We start from the raw sequence: 21,922 nt of genomic DNA, 5'->3' as shown, positions 1-21,922 counted from the left end.
CAACAAACAATTTACAATACTTGCTAATACAGTAAAAACACTTTACAATACTTGTTAAAGCAATAACAACGCTTTACTACTTGTTAACACAATTAAACTTATAGCTTGCTTATTCGCAACTCAATTCTCCGCTCACTTTACTTGTAGCTTGCTGTCTTGTAACTCCGTAACTTTACTGGTAGCTTGCTGACTTGCAACTCGTAACTGTCCCTACTCCGCTGTGTCGTGGCTCTTATATACCTGCGCTCACACTTATGGCAACTCTAGAACGTTCTGAAGTTTATCGCTCATTCTCTTTCTCTCGCTGTTCGCAGTGTTCATCCAACTTGGCGTTTCTCTTTGTGGAACATTCTACGTCATTCTTCGAACATTCTGCCTATTTCTCGTTGTTCGCTTTGTGTTGCCGCAGTATTCGCCACAATACAAAGAGTCAAATGAGTTAGTTGAATGAGCTGACTCTTTAAAGTGAGTTGGAGTCATTGAGTCAACTCCTATAAATTTGTTGAGTTACCCACCCTTATAGTGATTGTCCTCATACAAATACTCCGGTAACCACGACTATTAATAAAATCGATCAAAATGATACACATAGAAACGTTACACAAGAGATTAAAATAAACAATATATTAACAAAATCCTTCGTAGACTCAGGAAGTGCATGCAGACTTATCCGGAAAACGTTCGCAAGACAAGTTGGTAATGAAGTGGGCTGCGCGGTGGAATTAAACGGATTTGCGGGCGGCAAATACACATGCATATCGAAACGGACATTAAGAAGAGGCTAATTTGCTGGTGGTGGATGATGATAAACTTACCGGAAACACTTTGCTAGGTAGGGCATCTATGTCGAGGTGGCAAACGCTTGGTCATTGAGGGCGATAAATGCCATATCGAAGATAAGTCCACCCTGGCAAACACAACATCTTCGACGTACAAATACATAGAAGAATTGTTAGAAACACACCGGCAGGTATTCACTGAAAATACTTCCGAGCTAGGGAGATGTGGGGTCAACAAAATGCGAATTCAACTAACTACTGATGCTCCTATTCGCATGAAACCGTATAGAATAGCTTTTGCAAAACGTCAAATCGTGTCCAATATTATAGCGGATCTTCTGAAAAACGATATAATCCGCCGTTCCTTATGGCTTACCCGCCCTATTGGTGGAAAAATCTAGTGGAGAGCACCGCCTCTGTATCGACTACCGTAGTGTAAACAAAATTACTGTTAAAAATCCATTTCCTATGTTGATTATGGAGGAACAGTTTGCCCAGCTTGCAGGAAATAAGTATTTCACCTCTTTGGACCTACGAATGGGGTACCATCAAACTGAAGTTGAGGAAGAATCGAAGAGATATACTGCATTCGTCACGACGGATGGCCACTTCGAATATAACCGAATGCTTTTCGGGTTGGTCAACGAAGCTGCCGTATTTCAAGAGGTTATGAACAAGATTGCATCAAAGATGAATCCAGGCGAAGTCTTGGTATATCTCGACGATATAATAATACCGAGTAAGACTGTGGAAGAAGGAGTAGAGCGACTCGATAAATTTTTACGTTATAGTTCTTGGCACTGAACTGGTATATCTTGGCCATGTTATAAATGAACATGGCATCGCACTGGGAGACCGGAAGGTTTCTGCTATAAGAAATTTTCCTACACCCACATCCGTCACAGAGGTACGCCGCTTTCTAGGATTGACTGGGTTTTTCCGTAAATTTGTGCAATACTACTCACTTATCTCCAAACCAATAACATCTTTACTGCGAAAAGAAGAAATAAAGTTCACTTGGGATCCAGAGCAGGATAAATCTTTTGAAAAGCTAAAAGATATTCTCTGCAAGGGACCTGTATTGGCATTGTATGATCGCTCCGCTGACCATGAGGTACTTACCGACGCGAGCAGTGTTGGGCTGGCCGGAGTATTGTTGCAATCCGTCGACGGGAAAACTTGGCAGGCAGTGTTCTACTACAGTCGTCATTGTACAGAGGCAGAAAGAAATTACCACAGTTATGAGCTCGAAACCTTGGCCGCGGTTGAAACACTAGAACGTTTCCGAATTTATCTGCTGGGAAAGCATTTCCGTCTAATAACCGACTGTTCTGCGATCGCACGTGTAAAGGAAAACAAAGAATTAAAATCGAAAATTGCTAGATGGTGGTTAAAACTGCTCGAATATGATTTCGATACTGTGCATCGTCAAGGGAGTCGGCTTGCTCACGTCGATGCCTTGAGTCGATCCCCAAACGATGGTTATTCACCATGCAGCTGCAAGATGAATCCTTGCGGAATATAATTGCAGTACTAAATGGTGAGGTGAAATCTTCACAAGACAAACAATTGAAATCCGAATATCAGTTAAAAAACCATCGATTATATCGACGATTAAATGAGGGCTCCTTGTTTGTTGTCCCTAAGTCTGTCAGATGGAGAGTCGTGCAACTTTGCCATGACGATTGTGGACACTTTGCAATAGACAAAACGATGCAGCTATACAACGGCATTTTTGGTTCCCTAAGATGCGAAAGTATGTAAAGGATTACATAGCTGCGTGTGTGAAATGTTGTTATTATAAGGCACACGGAGGCAAAGCTGAGGGTCGTCTCCATTATGACAACGTCGAGCCAGTTCCATTTAGACTGGTGCACATTGACCATCTAGGGCCGTTCGTAAAAAGTAAACGATGGAATTGTTATGTTTTGGCTATCTCCGATGCCTTCTCCAAGTTTTTAGTTGCGAAGGCGGTACGTTACACCAAAACTACACCGGTTCTCAATGTCTTAAATGAAATGTCGAGCTATTTTGGGCTTCCGTCCGTAATAGTTAGCGATAGAGGTACGGCATTCACATCCAAACAGTTCGAGGATTACTGCGGCACAAATAATATACATCATATCAAGACTGCAGTGCGAACCAATCGTGCGAACGGTCAAATAGAAAGGGCCAACCAACAAATACTAACTTTTCTTCGTACTACGTCAGATAATCCCAAGGATTGGGATCTGGAACTACGAAATCTGCAGTGGGCTATCAATTCCCAAAAGAATTCAACCACAGGGTTTTGTCCGAATGAGCTCGTCTTTGATTTCAAACTTCGCGACGTCATACAAAACCAACTTTTAGCTGCAATACACAACGACAATACACCGCCACAACCTTCACCTCCCATTACTGAAAAACGAGAACAAGCAGTTAAAAACATCGCCGCCGAGAGGGAACGGTGGAAGCAGCGCTTCGACGAAAAACACAGAATGCCAACTACCTATAGTGAGGGTGACTTAGTAGTCATCGAAAACGAGCCTATAGCCACCGGGGAATCTAGAAAACTCGAACCAAAATATCGCGGTCCGTACATAATAACTAAAGCTTTGGGTAAAGACCGATATCAACTGGAAGACATCCCAGGAATGCAGATAACAGCCAGACGGTTCAGTTCTGTTTTATGCTCCGATAAAATGAAGCCGTGGTGTCATAGCTGTCCAGATCTTGATCCTTACGAAATCGCGGACGATTTAGAGCAGGAAGGGCCGAGTTGTCGCGATGCGATATAGACAGTATTAATATAAGTCATTTGATAAGTCATTTATATCCTTTAAAATACAACTCTGTTGTTCAAATGAATTGTTTCCTTTAAAAAAAATACAACTCTGTTACAAAAGAAAGAAAGACAAGAAAATGTAAGAAAAAAGAAAGTAAACGAGAGGAGTATCCGCATGTCGATGTAAAAAAAATTAATAAATTTGAGTTTCTGTCGAATTAAATAAATCAAATCGGCCAAAATACTTTTATTTGTAATTACGGTCACCGAAGGTGACAAAAGTTAATTGTACTACAATTTGGCCATCGTGAGCATTCATTTAACAATCCCGCGATACGAGCCGTAGAATATTTGGGAAATCCCTCAATGTTTTAAGGATAATCGTAACAATACAGTAATAAAACTTTTTGAATACTCCTCGGGGGTAAAATCTGATCAAGGTTGATAATGAGAAGCAGCATGAAATTTGTTGATTCAGAGTTGTATACAAAATTGCAAATTATTCTCTATTAATATAGATACTAAAACAGATCATCAGAGTTCAGTGTTTAAGTGGTTATATTACAACGTAAATGATAATGAATTGTTAAATACTGAAAACGCTAGTACTTAAACCAAATTTACGTAAAAATGCACATTCTTTGACGAGTAGTGAATTTCAAATCCAGCTTGTAGCCAGATGCAGTGGCATGTGAGACTCATTTAAATCTACTCATCAGGTTGGAGCAGCTCCGAGTAATGGACCATTGAATGTGCTGGCTGAAGTTATGACCACCTAATTAACGGAGTTTCCAAGCAAACGCATGTCCTGAATCTATACGGTAGCAATTACTATTGTATGTGTGGTCACTCAAACTTGGGTGTGCTTAATGAGCTGTCTGGGCGGATGCGCTGGCAGGAATTGGAGTCTCTATAACTATACAAAACTCGCAAAAATGAAGCGAGGAAATTTGTTCAACAGCAATTTCATTAGGAAGTACACCAAAATTCTTTTGTTTTTTAATTTAATTTTTTCTTTTTAAAACATTTAAATCTAAAGATAATTAAAAAAAATTAAACTAATAAAAAGTACTAAATAAAATAATAAAAAATCCTCTACGCTCGAGGAGGACTCGAACCCGGACTCTCTCGACCGGCAGCCTAATGCTTTGACCGTTCGGCCATTGCGTCTCTTTTGCTGGCGCGGGCAAAAGGCATATATAATCATATAATATAATATGACATGAGACTGAATTACTGAATCTCAGGGTAAAACACGATTTGGTGTGGGGAGATAAGCTAGTCGTGAACAGTGTTGCCGGGACGTCATGTGTTTAGGCGCGTCTGCTAACACCAGGCGCCTAAATACATGCTATGTACTGCTGCATGTGGAAAAATTTCCTTTATGCAACTTAGGAGATTTTTGCACATGCACTTCTCAACTGCCAAGTAATTGAACTTTCTTAAGTTTCAATAAGATGGCACTTCAAAGTATGCTCGGCCTAGTCTGATGCATCCTCCGGACACTGCTTCCGGAGTCTTCTGCGGACTCTGCATGGCTTACAACTATGCGAAGGTGGTAATAGTTGATTACCATTGGCCACAGTGCCTACCCACTAATTTTTGGTCCAATAAATATTTTTTTATATACATACATACATGCAAACATATTGGTCTCCCCTCTCACTGAGTTATTCATGGTCCTCCGAGCCGGATATTTGCGGCTTTTGTTATATCCACTAGACGACCAAGTCGTCTAGGGGGGCCGGTATGTTTAGCCGCGTCTGCTAACACCAGGCGCCTAAATACATGCTATGTACTGTTGCATGTGCAAAAATTTCCTTTATGCAACTTAGGAAATTTTTGCACATGCACTTCTCAACTGCCAAGTAATTGAACTTTCTTAAGTTTCAATAAGATGGCACTTCAAAGTATGCTCGGCCTAGTCTGATGCATCCTCTGCACACTGCTTCCGGAGTCTTCTGCGGACTCTGCATGGCTTACAACCATGCGGAGGTGGTAATAGTTGATTACCATTGGCCACAGTGCCTACCCACTACTTTTTGGTCCAATAAATATTTCTTTATATACATACATACATGCAAACATACTGGTCTCCCCTCTCACTGAGTTATTCATCATGAAATAATTTATCGTAAAAGAAACAAAAAATGGATCAAATGTATCACAATTTTTTAATTTAAGTATCAAGTTAGAAAAAACTTAAAAAATGCTATTTGGTTTCATACCTTTGCTTTTTATTGTAGTCAATAACCGAAAAATCAAGTAATTCGCATACATATTCATATGTATGTTTGTATATGAAGTAAGTATTTTACATATAGTTGGTTCCAGTACTCTTCGGACTAAAACCTGTGGAAATGTCAAACTACGATTTTACTCTCTCAAGTGAGAGTAACAGGAGAACAGTTGCAGAAGTGTACGGGAACGCAAAAAGCTCTTTTCCAGCAAAAACGTCATTTGGTTTATTTACTTGTCATTAGTACAAGACTGATTTGGCTGAAAGACCACTAAATAACTATTAAAATCTATACAATTAATAATAATTGCATATATATCCGAATATTTCATTATTTACTTCCATTTTTTAACAAGTGTAAGGTTATTTGCTTTCACCGCGTTTTGTTTTTGTACACAAATGCAACTCTACCTATCGTTTGACACTTTTCATGAATTTGCCAGAAGAAAAACTCTGGACTAAATCTTGAAACTTCATTCTGGGAACAGTTGCTCAGTTACTCTCACGAGAGTGTTCCCAGATACAGAATTTTTGGCGTACGGGAACGACTTTGGACTAAAAGCTCAGTTAGTCAACGACGTAGCGTAAACGTAGGTTGACGTACGTAGCAGCATATAAAATTTACTGTTGATAGAGAGAGAGAAGCAACGGCAACGTCACCTCCATGCGGTGGCGAGTTTTCGTTAACACGCGAATCCCATAAGCTAGATCGTGTCTGCGTCAACCTACGTCTACGCTACGTCGTTGTCTGTTTGCGCTTTAAATCCTGAAAAACCTGCAAATCGTAGACGTGCTGGGACGCACTAATTTTGTGACAATCTATCGAAAAAGAGGTTATTGTTTTTAATCTTGTATAGAGATGAAAAAAAATATTATAGGGGTCTTCATGAAAAGTTATAAACTCTTGCTAAACTGTATAAAGTGATAAATTTATCATTTTGATAAATAAACTGTCAAACTTTGTATGGAAATCTATTTAACCAAAGTTTATCACTTTGTCAAACGACTTTGCTGCAATTATTTACCAAGGTGTGTTCATCAAAGAATGAGGATAAACTGACAAATGTCAGCAATTTATCCGTCATTAAATGAAGACCCCTTGTGCATAGATTTTATAGAAACTGGAATTCAAATATATGTACATAGTTAAGGGCCGTTTTCACCATCTCAGGTTAATACTAATCCCCAGTTAAACATCGTTGCCGACGTTACTGATTCCATGCATATAACGTTGTGTCGGTAACGTTGGTAACGATGTTTAACTGGGGTTTAGTGCTAACCAGAGACGGTGAAAATGGCCCTAAGGGCCGGTTACTCAATGTCTGGTTAACACTTATCTCCGATTAAACATAGTTATCGACGTTACCGACTCCCTGTTGTATGAATAGAGCCGAAGACGTCGATAATGATGTTTAACCGCAGATTAGTGTTAACCAGAGACGGTGAAAATGGCCCTAAGGGCCGGTTTCTCAATGTCTGGTTAACACTAATCTCCGTTTAAACATCATTATCGACGTGTTCGGCTCCATGCATATAACATGGAGTCGGTAACGTCGATAACGATGTTTTACCGGAGATTAGTGTTCACCAGACATTGAGTAACCGGCCCTAAAACTATTAGCTGTCGATCATTTACGTTAATTACCAAGTTTGTGAGACGTTAAACTCGTTGGAAATTATGTCAAAAAGCTGAGACTGCCTTCAGTGTCGACTTTATTTTTACTATGAATGATCCCCATCATATTATCAACAGTTTGTAATGAAAATCTATTTCTCTTTTCATATTGGATCAAGTTTAAATCTATAAATATACGCTTTGCAGCTGCAGAGCTATTTATGAGGCCAGTAAAGTAAATTAAAAACGAATGAAGTCAGCTCTTTATATAAAGTTAATTTAAAGCATTTTTCTTTCTTTTTCTTGGGTAACTAATTACCCCAAAACGTTTCAATATTTTCGAACAAATTTTAAAAGCTGCCACTGCGGGCATACATATATATTCTCTCTGTAACATGTATCAAAATTTGTACTACGCGAAAAATGTAAGTACCTCGCGAAACGAGCGAAAAAATAAAGCATCTTCAGAAAATTTTCACAAACACGTCTTTTGAAGTATATGGGTGAAACGGCAACACTGGCCGTGAATAGTTCCCCTCCAAGAACGGAACGAAACATGGAATGGACTACCTCAACCAGAGTTGCCAGATGTACGGAATTCGCCCCATTTTGGGGATTTCTGAAACCATTTGGAGATAGATTTTTTCGTTTGGGGATGTGGGGATTTTTGTTTGGTTTAAAATATTCATATTGAAATTGAAATACATATATTTTACTGCCTGCCCTTAAAAATTTCTCAAACAAAGATTTTCTTACTTTATTATTCGTGGAAAAATGCCTGTTTTAATTGCTTTGGCTGAACACACAATTTTCTCTCACTTCATTACACCAAATTGTAAAAGGATCGCTGTGATTGGCATTTACCGAATGGACTGCATATATTTCTGATTTCCTTAGTGTAAAAAGAATTTTACAAAGTGGCAAGCGCACAAAAGAAATTGACGAACTTACAGACAGCAATGGGAATAGGAACCTTGGGCCGAAGGTATGTTGTTAAATAGTCTCCAAAAACCATAAAAAATAAGCAACCGCTATACGTAAATAACCAAATGATCACATATATATGTACACATATACAACTGTGAAAATTTGTAATATAAAAGAATTCAAAACTGTAATTAAACTGAAGTAACAGAAATGAGAATACATATTTTTTTATTTCTTACTTAAGGGGATTTAAATTGGGATTTAAAAGAAAAATGGGGATTTTTTGTGGATAATTGCGGCTCGATATGGGGATGCCCTATACAAAAATTCTGGCAACACTGACCTCAACCAACCACATAAAACTTAACGAAGTCCGCCCGTCAAGCTGTTCGTTTCTACGCGTTTTCAGTCGCAGTGAAATTAAAGGTTTTTAGAGTTTGTTTATAAATTTAATTGAATTTTTATAAAGAAACAAATAGTTTGATTTGTTTCCCGCATACTTTAATGATTGTGATCGTGTGAGTGGTGTTAATGTTTGGAAATTAAATTCGATGTGCTGTGATGATGCAGGCGTCGCATGAATAGGCTATAAAACGATGCCCAAAGAGGAACTGGATTGGAATGCAGTAAATGAATAAAAGCATAAAGCATAACGAACATTTTGAAAGAGCACAGGCTTGCAATATGTAGGAGCTTAGCAATTAAAATTACTGTGTAGTCATTTAAAACTGTTTAAATTTATATGTATGCCCTTGAATGAGTAAAGGAAACATTTTGTACTTAATATTTTATAAGAATTGGCAAGCTTAATGTAATTAAATTGTATGTTCCGCAGCCCTTTTATCTTTTATGTAGTATTGAAAAAAAGAATGATATATCAAGAAAAAGGTAGCCCTAGACGCAACACTTTCTGTTGGTAGATATTCATATTCGTTCGTTCATGGTAGATATTCGATTCGGGGAAAGAAGCCGGCCGTAGTCGTAGAGTAGTAGAGTATTTGAGAAGTCGTTTAACGAAAGTGGAACAAAGTGGAAAAGTATGTGTCAAACTAAACGTTTTTATAATCCCTACAGAAAGGATAAAAGTGTAGTGGAATTTCAAATCCTTTGGAATTTATCTCTCAATTGGATGATAAAAAATGCCGCATAAATTGCTAGCCTATTGTGTTTATATATTTGCTAGTAAATTATATATATATGAGTGTCCGGTTTATGAATTATAAGCGAATGTCGGAAAAAATTATGGAACGTTAAAGGGTGAAGTGAACAAGTTGTATGCATCCAACTTGGTTGCACCGTCTACAGTGCAATAATTTTAATGCATCCAAACCAACGGTTGTACAAAAAATATGTGCCATAAATGAATGAAAATATACTAATATAAACAAAATTTATCAATCGTTAATGGTCACAATTAACTGACAAAAGTTACTTAAATGGGGCACTACCTTTCACATACATAACAATAAAAACAAAACACCTTCGCGGTGCAGTTTTTATTTCCGAAATGGGACATATGCTCCTTTTTGTCTGTTTGCACGGTAAAATAGCTGTTAAGTGTGGTTCGATGTGGCGTTTTAAGGCGCTTCGTCTGAGATGTCTAGTAGCTAATGGTACCAGCTATTACGTCTGAGTGGCTAGATGTGCTTACTACTCCCGTTTGTCAAAAGTGCTGAATGCATTTGGGGGGACAAATGCAGTTTGGCTGACTTTCAAAACGTCAATTGCATTGCATACGTACAAAGTTTAAGTTGCGTTCCAGATGCTTCACGATATTCACAATATTAGGTGCTTTCCCTAACTATCCGGACCGGATCCGGTAATTAGAGAATAAGCGAAAAGTTTGCTCTCTAAAATGGAACATAAAACCACAGAACTGTTCGCGTACGCACTATCCAGTACTAATTTTACTGGTTTTTTACTAGATGTCGTTTTCGTACGCAGAAACTTGAAAGAAACTAGCAAAAGGGGAAATTGAGAGAGCAAAAATTACAGCTAAACTTGCAAGTTTTACTGGATTTTTACTGGATAAATTTTTACTAGCAACTATTTGCTAGTAAGAAAAACAGCTGATGGCATGATGCCTATTGTAAATCACATTAAGAAAATAATTGTTTGTGTTGCTTTTAGAGTTTGCAATTGACAAAATAAACCAATTTAAATATATAATAAGATGGAAAACACTAGTTTTCTAAGAAAATTGCATCGGAAAATAACAAATTAATCAGCTGTTCATAAAACTAGCAACTACTTTGCGTTTTCGTACTTTCTTGCATATTTCACTCATTGGGAGTAAATATTGGCTTACTCTCCGAAATTTGGTTACTGGCAAGTTACTGGATATTTTTTGCTGGAGAATACGAAAACACAACTCACATTTCGTGCCCAGAATTTCTGAAACAGCTAGTGAGCTGAACACCTTTTCCAGAGATATTTCGTGGATATTTTTTTTTTTTGACGGCTCAGCTCGGAAACTTGCAAAAAATACCATATTTCCAACCGACATTATTAATAAATTAGTGCACAGATATAGTAAATTTTATTTTTGTAATAAAGCATGAATTGTAGTCTACAAGTGTGTGTAAAAGGTTTTTGATTCAATTCACGCGTTTGGGCACAGCAACCCAAAATCGTTGTACAAATTCATAAAGAGTACCCCAGGATAGTACGCCACCATTACCTTCGTTGAAGAGATTCTATAATGTTGAGTTCCCTGAGATTGAATGCTGGTTTGATTCCATCGCTGAAACCGGACTCACACACTGTCGAATCTTCACTGATGGCTGCAAAACTTACTCTGGGTCATGATCTGGGGTGTTTTTCGAGGTTAGTGGAGATAAGCTTCACTTTTCTGTAGGGGAATATGCTTTGGTCTTCCAGGCTGAGGTAATTGCAAAACACAAAGCCATGGATATGGTTGCCAACCGTATTATACAGTATTGTACTATTTTTCCGGTCGGCGTACTATATACTGTTGGAAAAACTATAGTACGCAAAAATACTATATTTCTTCAATCATATATATAAATATATTTCAGTAATTTGCACGAAAATTTTTTTATTAAAATGGTTGACCTTTATTCTGAATTAACAATATTAAATGAAATATTCTTTAAAGTAAAAGGTCATTGTGAGTTTATAATCAAAAGAGGTTATAATCAAAAAAGGTAACCTAACTGAGAAAGAATTAACAATTTCCTTAAAATAATTTCATTTCCCATAAGCTAAAAAGCTTTTAAAAAAAATGCTATATTTATTGAAGTGTACTATATTTTTTAAATTTTTTTTGAAAAAAGTACTATACTTATCTTAATATGTTGGCAACCCTTGCCATGGACTACGCGGTGGACATAGGTCTCGCAAGTCTCGACTAAAAAATAATGGCGAACAAAACGAGGTTGTTTTACTCTGGGCGCAAGGTCACTCTGGAGTACCTAGTTATGAGACATCTGATAATTTTTTATTTATTTATTTATTTATTTATTTATTTATTTAATCTTGAAATAAACATTTCGTACAGACTATTTGGTAAAAAAACAAAATATAAATTAACTAATTTAGCATACTATTTAAAAGTAGTTTGAAGTTAGATTTGGAAGAAGAGAAAATGATAGCAGAAGAGTTTAAGAGCGAATTAAACCCGCTTAGAGCTCTGCGAATAGGAGCGTTATTGGCATAATTATTCCTGACAAAATCCAGAGAAACAATGTCATGATTCCTAAGGCTTCTTGCTGGGATATTAAATGTAATCTGTTCGAGTAAGAACGGCGAGTCAATCGCACCCGTATAATGTCAAAAACGAAAGTAAGAGAAAGAATAATCCTTCTATTATGCAGTGATTTAAGGTTTATAAGCATGCATTTAGCAGTGTAAGACATGATAAAAACATAGCAAGGTAGAACCGTTCTCTCATTTTGTCGGCCATGATTTTTTTTTTGAAGTTTGCCAACATTTTAAAATCATATAAAAGTGAAAATAAAAAATTGAAATTGTTCGAAATTGTTGTTGCTTGAGATTGAAAATGAAAATGTGGGGGTGAGTTTGTGAGTAAATTTAAAAATTAAATTGTTTCGAAACGTCAAGAATTTTAAAAGTGACTCTCAGCGGTTCTACCTTACTATATTTTTATCATGGTGTAAGATGGGAAAGGATCAACGAAATGTAGAGAGCGTAGAGCATAACGAATAAAAAATTTTTGGATACGTTTAATTCTGTTGTATGACATTCATAATATGGTCGCCAGATGAAGACAGCGTACTCGAGCTTAGAACGAACAAGAGTAGTGTATAGTAATTTTATGGTATATGGATCAGTGAAGTCCGAGCTAAATCGACGGATAAATGCAAGCATTGAATATGACTTTGCAATGGTATAATTTAAGTGGCTGTGAAAAAGAAATCTAGCATCAAAAATTACTCCTAAGTCAGAAACTTCACCAATGGGGGCAAGCTGCGAGTCACCTATGAGATACGATGTCTGGGTAATGGAACGTGATTTGGAGTAGGAGACATGGTAACACTTTTTTATATTTAAATTTAATCTGCTTTTGGAGCACCAAACAACCACGTTATTAAGATCAGCCTGTAGATTGAATGAGTCTGAAGCATTAGAAATTGTAGAATAGATTTTCAAGTCATCCGCATACAATAAAAATTTTGAAAAGTTAAAACAACTAGAAATATCATTAATGAAAATCACGAAAAGTAGGGGACCCAAGATGCTCCCCTGAGGAACTCCAGAGGAGGCGATGAAGGGATAGGAGAACACATTGTCAACTACAACAACACAATTCCGCGCAGAAACATATGATTTTACCCAAGATAAAAAAGCTGAATGAAAACCTATGCTAGCCAATTTTGAAATTAATATTGAATGACAGACTTTGTCAAACGCCTTCGAAAAGTCCGTACACGCGGTATCGACTTGCAGACGGTTATTAAAGGCAGCTAAACAGGATTCGGTAAAAACAGCTAGGTTAGTTACAGTGGACCTTCCCGGCATAAAACCATGCTGATTAACAGATATTAAGGGACTAACAGCAAAAAATACTTTTTGTTTGACAATAAACTCAAATAATTTGGATATCGTTGATAATTTTGCTATTGGCCGATAGTTGCTTATATCGTTTTTATTACCAGATTTGAATACCGGGGTGATAAGAGTGGAGTTCCAAGCATCTATAAACTCCCCCTGTTCAAGAGATTTGTTGAAGATCAAAAAAAGTGGATAGGCAAAGGTGGGACAATTCTTCAACAGGAAAGACGAGTTGGCTCAGAACAAGCATTCCTCGGTCCGCAACCAGTTTTAGCACTCCCACCTTCGGCAATGGAAGCTACCATCAGAAACTCAAAAATGACTGATAGGCATCGAGGGGATGCGGGTGGGCAAAACTCATGTTGCCTTCAATCTCACAAGGTCTATCTAATTTTTTGCTCTCACTGAGCAGACGACACGACTGACAACTTGCTGGACTGCTGACTGGTTACTTTAACAGGCCTATTCTGCTTGTAACCGAACATTTTGTAACAAGCTAATTTTGTTACCAACAATTGTCACCATTTCTTGCAACCGCAATCCTATTTACCTTGGTAACGTTTTAATTTATTCAGCAATTCAGCTATGGAGTTTTGTGTAAATTCTGGTGTTGCATATTTCATGGGGCAATATTTTGTTACCTGCTCATGAGATGGTAACAAAATTTACCGGTTACAAGAGTGTGGAGAATACGAAAAGGGTTTAAAAGTTGACATTAACTTTACTAACCGGTAACAAAATTTTTGTTACCAACGCAGAATAGGCCTGTAAGTGGCATAAACACTTGACTGTGATAGGCGTAAATTACAAGTCCATTTGCCCATCTTACCTTGAAGAAGATGAGACGGTGGAACACTTTTTGTGCTTCTTGCTTGGTTATTTGTCATCGATTTTTTAAACACGTTCTTTTCTATATTGTCAGTTTCTGAATTAAAAGTTTGGCGTAAAAAGCTTAGCCGTATTGATGTTTTAAGTTTTGTGTTTTAAAAATGTGATCAATATTTTTCTCCTCACTTTAAAACTCGGAGCGGTAAAAATAAAAATGATGCCATTAACACAAATAAAGTATTTTACATATACTCCACGTGCAAAGTCAAGAGTGAGCCGAACATTTGATGAGTTTATGGTGAAGATCAAGGCATATTCAACAAGGTAGAAGTGACAATTTAGTCGAGCTCTCTCATAGCTGACTGTATTGTCAAAAAATGTAAACAAAAAAATTGACCCTTTGTTATGCATTTACCATATTTGATAAAACTCAACGGCCCGTAGCTATAGTCAAAATGAAGTCGACTCCTAAAGTTAAAAGCAGCTTTTTGACAACTTTCAATGGGATATCTGTCAAAAAACGCGGCTTTTAACTTTAGAGTCGACTTTATTTTGAGATAACTAAGGGGTAACATCTTTGAAATGAGAGTTTTTGTAGATATGAAAATTTTTAAAATCTCATTAGAATCAGCTTCATTTTAGGTATTGCCTTTTCGTTTTAATGTAAATGTGGAAATGCATACTTATAAAAATTACACACTTAGTGAAACACACTCATTTGTAAACCCATTTTGGCAATTTTCTTGCTTTTACTATGTTTTACCCAATGTTTTTAAGCATTTATCTATTTTATTCAAAAACTTCATTCTAAAGTATATTAGACATTTAAAAAAAGGTTTGTTTATTCTAAATTTACATCAGAACTTAACTTCAATAGTTCAGCTATTAAATTTTTGCAATTCGAAATTTCCTTTACATTAAATTTATTAAAAGTTAATTTCAGTTTCTTTATGTCAACAAGGAATTCCGGTTTAGGTTTTGTTAGACCACCATTTGAAATTTGGTCTATCCATGTATATGAGTGAAAAATTTTCTCTTCATATTCGGTATAATAATTCCTGCTCCTGGGAACAAACGCGTCCGCTTAGAAATACCCGGCTGCGATGGGCAACAAATAAAGTCACTGGCACTAAAATGGTCTTCGCGCACACGTGAAGAGTCTCCTAATGAAGCATTGAACTTCGGAGTTTTAAAATAACGCACAAGTTTGTTGTCATGGCTCTTGTCAAACACAACATACCGTCCATAATTCCTTTTAATTTTATTATGTATTTAAAATCAGTTGCACAGCTCACAATTGAAAATTTATATTAAAAAAATTAAAATTTGGAATAGTATTGGGTTAAGAGTTGACATTTTAGTCGCAGTTCAAAAGAGAGAAATGTCGAAATCACGTCTACCTTGTTATGCCTTGGGTGGAGATAATGTAAATAACGCTAGCGCTCGCAGTGCTCTTAAAAAATATAACTCTTCCGAGCGAGCGAGTATTTTGATGTATTTACGAGGTCTATTTTTTAAAACCTACAAGTTGTAATCACATTATTTTTATAAACAGAACACAAGAAAATATTTTACTTTTATTTTGACCACTCTGGGTTTAGTTTTTGAATTCACCCGCGATGCAAATTTACATTGTTAGATCTAATTTTCACTTTTTTTACGAGCTTTGGGAATATTTAGAAATGTATCAGCAGGGGGTCAACCGAAACCAGTAAATTTTTGAAGGGGTCTACGAGAAAAAAAAGTTTGGGAATCTCTGCGCTAGAGTAATCAGCGCATCAAAAACAAAGTTGATGCTTCGTTTGGTTTTAGTTACCATATGGGTTTTAAAAATGGAAAATACCGAAATGGTGATCATTATTTTACTAAATACTCAAAATATGCAATGTATATGTTGCAATGTTTCGCAACTCTGCAAACACAAACAGTTTAAATACCGCAGTAGAACAGTATCCAAATATTGTATTGGTACGTTTTGGAAGTCAGCCTTTGGCTCCAAATCTCAAATTAAAAAACAAACTATTGGGATCGATAGAGATGATTGAGCTGAGTATAACGGCCCTGTAGGGAAACGAACTAGTGCGGAACTGGTTTGGTTTGGTCTTTTGTATGCTAGCGACTGGTGAATTTAACATGGCGATGTCCTAGGAAGTGTCAATTGTCCCCCGTTGCATCCCTTTGGCTCTAGTTCCGGCCCAGTTCTAAATTCGACAGACAAGATCTAGTTCGTTTTGCATCCCTTTTTCTATAGTTCCGAACCAGTTCCAAATTCGACAGATGAGATCTAGTTCGTTCTGCATCCCCTTTTCTTTAGTTCCAAACCAGTTCCTAATTCGACAGATGAGATCTAGTTCGATCTGCATCCATTTTTTATAGTTCCCAACCTGTTATAAATTCGTCACCTTAGATCTATATTTCTAATCAAGCTTGTCGAAACATTTCCCTTTTATATTAATTACGATCGGTTGAAGGAAGGACAATACCATCACAAATGTTTGTACGCATTTATTAAAAATTTATAAACCACATTAGTAGTAGTTGTAGTATTAAACCTAAGTAGTAAGTAAAAAGCAAAAGTGCATTCTGCTTAAAAGTAAAAATATTAGTGCACTTTGTCTTACTTGTCTAAATTTAAGCATATTGATTTTTAAGTAAATTCAGTTCTTTTTAAGCTTATATGTATATGAGTTACTTCGAAAGTTTTTGTCGTACTTAAATAAGATATACAGTCAGTCAATAAAGTTTAGGTACAGGGAAGTTTTTACAATACCGGCAACTATTTTTTAAATATTTTATTTTTCCCAAATTTTTTATAAAAATATGGTTAGTTCTACTCCAAAAACACTAAAAATCAGAGTTCCAGACCTTATGCAAAATTAAAGAAAACTCCGCAAATTTCTATCCAAATATTGCAATTTTCACTCTTTAGAAAAAAGTTAAGTACGCAGTTTTTTAACCCATTCAACTTTAGTATAACAAAGTGCAAGTTTGAGGTAGCTAGGACTTACCTTTCATATTTAGCAATATTTTTTTTTGTTGTTTGGTAAGTCCTAGCTTCCTCATACTTGCACTTCATTATACTAAAATTGAATGGGGTAAAAAACTGAAAACTCAACTTTTTCTAGAGAGCGTAAATAGAAAGTACATTATTTTAATGAAATTTTGCAGAATTTTCTTAAATTTTGCACAAGGTTTGGAACTCTGATTTTTGGGGATTTTGTTGTATAATTGACCATATTTTTATAAAACATTACCGAAAACTAAAATATTTAAAAAATAGTTGCTGTATTGTAAAAAAATTGTTGTACCTAAACTTTATTGACTGACTGTATTAAGGTAGCTGTGCTGGATTGCATAAAAAAAAATTAATTTGTCTTTTCTTAAAAAAAGGTAGCTCTGGTTGCTTGAATTTTTAAATAAATTTAGTGAGAAAGTGGTAATTTTTTTGACACTTTTTTTTAATGCCTCGTTTTCTGCAACTGCATTGCCTTTCTCAATTGTCCTTCAGGATTTGGCCTTTTTTTCATGGAATCACTAAGTATAATGATTATTAAGCAACTCAAAAACTATACCAGCGTGATAAGGGTTCGAAATTTCAGACTTTGGTATCGATACTGAGTACTCATTCTGGCATCGAGCTCATGGTATCGATAATCTAAAAGTATCAGGGAAAGAGTATCGATACTACTCAGAATCGGACTCATTAAAATACGTTTTTTGGGATACTAAAATTATTTTATTCTTCAATCGTATCTAGTTATTTCCTGAAATTAAAACAATAAAATTTTAAATTCCACTACTAGGCTACTATTCCATACGAACACAAATATAATTTCACGAATTTCAAATTTTATTAAGAATTTTTGTAAACTTTGTGGGTATGCCTTTTTGTAGCCTATTAAATTTTGTATAATAATGTGCAAGTTTGAATTAAAAGTCGACGGTTGTAGGCTATACGTAAAGTTGAATAGGTTAAAATACCCAAAAAGTTTCTAAAAATTCTCCATTTCCGTGAACTTTGCGTAAAGTTTATGGCCTTATTGATAAAAAGTAAAAAAGGTTTATAAACTGAAAAATGTATGAAAGTGCCATTTTATTAAGCTCTTTAAACCTACTTTATTTTGTTATGAAAAAGGCCACTAAACTTTAACTTATTTGGTTTATATTATGCAACAGACTACACGAAATATCAGTTTATTTTAAGTGATGGACAAAATTTAATGATAGTAATCCATATAAGCAAAGAAAATTGGGTTGCCAAAGGAAGAACAAATTTAAAAATGATGTTTTTTAAAAAGTATTCGATACTACGAGTACTTTGCAAAGTATCGAGTAAAATCACCAAATAAGGTATCGAGTATTAAAGTACTCATTTTTATACCCTCAGTATCGATGCTTACTCAACATCGATAGTATCGTTCGAAACCTAAGCGTGATTACCGACGTATCCTTTTGAGAGGTAGCCGCACCCTTATAAGAGGAATAAGACCCAAACTTTTCAGGTCAAAATTTCAGTAGGTTGCATCTGTATGGCCTTTTCAATTTTATAAATTATTGTTTTTAAGTGGAAAAATAAAACTCAAAATTAATGATAATCTCTGCGCGAAAAAATAAAAATCATAAAATAATTATTACTTGTAATCCCAAAAATAATAATCAAATAATAATTATTTCCGTTTGTGCGAAAAAATAAAACTTATTAATAATTCATAAAATAATGATTAAATGCTGATTTAAATTATTTTACTCATAATGATTACCTTCCCTGCTTTTAAAATTTGAAATAAAATAGTTTAGAGAAAGTACCACATTTCACTGCTTTTGGAATGGTGCGGGCCTAGTTACTATCGGACTGGTTCGTTTTTGGCGAAAAAGAACTAGTACTGAACTAGAAATTTGGTTTACTAGTTCGTGTTTTCCCTACAGGGAGGGGGTATACTTCTTTTTTTAGGGAAACGACAACAACCACAATTATCAAAGGTTAAAGTTCAAAATAAGCTATTTTTGAAATCAAGATTTATTATAAACAAATGCATGGATTTTGAAAATTTTGTTCGCCTTTAATAGGAAATTTTATTCCCTTTAATTTGGTATACGTACTTTATATATCGCTAGCTTAGAGTGAAAAGTTGCTAAGTCCCAATTCAAAAATTGTGCAGGAGAGGAAAAAAACTTCTAAATCCATTTTCTTCAAGTATTTCGCAAAACTTTGAATACAGTATTTTGCCTGCTTAAAGCAAAGCAAAACTTCATACGAACCAGACGAATTCGATCTTTATTAAAAGATTTTGTACTATTTTCGACTTATCGAAATTTCGGAGTTTTTTTTTGGACTTGGCAAATTTTCGTTTCATTGAATATAAACGAGAAGACATAAAACAAGGATCTTTATTAGAGCTCTTGATATTGGATTAATCGAATATTCGAATTATTCGAATATGATGCTATTCGAATGGTAAAATTCGGTTAGCTGTATTCGAATAATTGCACACCATCGATTATTCGAATAATTGATCGTTTTCAATTATTCGAATAATAACTGGTGCGCGATTATTCGAATGTTGAAATATATGTAGCTATGTATACATATGTATGTATGTACACATTTAAATAAATTGAAATGTATGAATATGGGCCATTCCAGTGTTGATACAAAAATAAAATACATAGATTGTGTTTAAACCTGTGAAAAAGCAGAGAGAATAATTCCTTAGAAATAGATTTCTAAGTTGTCAAGGCATTCCTGCTGTATCGAAATGACAATTCAAAAAATAATTATCAAAAAAAAAAAGAAAGTACAATTAATGGACTTTAAAACGGTTATTACAAAAATGTATGTATGCTGAGGAGTCACAGCAAAATATGTATTTTTTAACGTATAGATCAAACCAGGTCCCCTTATAAAAAATTATTTAATATTCACATCAAACCATTAGCGGTCGTTTTATTCACGAACTATGTGTCCTCAATAGGGACTCGTCCCACCCGTCACAATCTAAAATGTGTGTTGTGGCAAAAATGAGATTTTTACACCGAACTCCATGCATCGAGATTTATGCATATAAATCATAAAATCGTTATTAAACCAACAGATTTGTAAAATAATAGCTAGAGAAAATAGCGCCTATCAAGGCAATACCTTTAAATAAACCACGTTTTTTTCGCTCTCTCAAATCTAAGTGCCGTAAGATAGGCGGTCTTGCAATTAATCGATGGGCGGTTTTGCAAAAACATCGACGTTATAGTTTGTCTCAAATTGGTAAACAATCTTCGAATAATCGAATTATTCGAATAATTTAAAAAGCCCTAATATTTATCCTTTTCAAAACAATGCATTTTTAATTTCTAGCCTAATGTATCAAAATATGAGTTTTCATAAAAAGCGGACTTAGCAACATTTCACTCTAAGCTAGCGATATATGTTGTATAGCTCTTACAAAAATTGAATTAATGTAAAATAATTATAACACCTTTAGCAGAGAACCCCTGGGTACTCTTTAGTACGTTGCCTAACTATTTCGAGGTATTGCGTCCAAAGGGGTGACCCGATCCAAAAACATTTGCACACACTTGTAGTCAAGGGTCTACACATTATTTTAACACCCACTTTTGTAATTTTTGGTCACTAATTAATTTACAAATTGGGTGTGAAATATGCCCTTTTTGGTAAAATTCGGAAATTAGCGTACATTTATCACTCCTATTCTCCTTAAAGCAGCCACTTCACCAATATATTTTTATATTCCCCTTCACTTTACACTTTACTCGATTAGTAATAACTTTCTTTATGACTTTAATATTATACCATTAATCGCAATTCATTGAATAAAAACACCTTCAAAATCACGCGTCTGACTTTGGTTGCATATGCAAAATAAATGGCGGATTTCAGCTGTCAAACTCCAAAATATTCAAAAGAATGAGAGACAAAAGAAGATAGGATATAACCCAGTAAGCATTAAAAATATACAAAGGTGTGCTCTGCAAAAGGTGTTCAGCTCCTTTTCCTCGCAAAACAGAAAGAGAATTCTATTTTGTGAGGGTTATAATCCCTAAGTGCGGCCGAAGGGCGCCTACGTAGAAAGGTTTTCTCTGCAAAAGGTATTCAGCTCCTTTTCTTCGCAAAACAGAAAGATAATTCTACTTTGTGAGGGTTATAATATATACCCTAAGTGGGTATAAATGTAGAAAACGTACATTTCTCTGCTTGGAAAAATTTATATTGGGATGGATAGGGGTCTTAGTCCTTATCATAACCATAATAGACATCACAGGGGTGGTAGCCCCAGGTTTACCACACAGAAAGGGAATTTTAGTTACCTCATCCTTTCCCAAGGCTACATCACTTTGGTGCACACCAAAAGGAGAATTCTATTTGGTAAGGGTTGTAATTCTAAAGCGCGTCCGAAGGCCGCCTACGCACAAAGGTGTTCTCTGCGAAATGTGTTCAGCCCCCCTTCTTTCGTCTGATAACCACCTTGGGATAATTTCTTTTATTTACAAACCCCACAGATTCTGTTAGTTGGGTTATATTCCACTTCAAACTGCTCAATTTCCCTCGGTAAATGCCGTTTTTCGCCCATTTTCAAACGGTTCCCTAGGGGTCTGTGGGAGGCCCCGAAGGGGGGTGCGACTTTTCGTAAAGTGGGGGCTGTCCCCTTTCGAATGGAGGGTTTAGGGGGCGAGGGGGGGGGGGAGAATTCTACTTAGTAAGGGTTATAATCCCTAAGCGC

The 21,922-nt window shown here is 35.8% G+C and overlaps 1 protein-coding gene across 1 annotated transcript in view; it reads left to right on the top strand.

The window, feature by feature from the left end:
* Nucleotides 1-8,683: 8,683 nt before the first annotated feature.
* The window catches only part of LOC118742357 (myosin heavy chain, non-muscle), a gene marked incomplete in the record, with an annotated part of 153,781 nt that continues 140,542 nt past the window's right edge, over nucleotides 8,684-21,922 (top strand). Inside the window, 1 exon segment of the mRNA XM_036474368.1 lies at nucleotides 8,684-9,013.

This window comes from Rhagoletis pomonella, unplaced genomic scaffold (assembly GCF_013731165.1).
Source record: "Rhagoletis pomonella isolate Grant_MI unplaced genomic scaffold, Rhpom_1.0 Rhpom_scaffold_00007, whole genome shotgun sequence".
NCBI lineage: Eukaryota > Metazoa > Arthropoda > Insecta > Diptera > Tephritidae > Rhagoletis > Rhagoletis pomonella.
The sequence above is the reverse complement of the archived record's forward strand: the minus strand, read 5'-3'. Positions and strand labels throughout refer to the sequence as shown.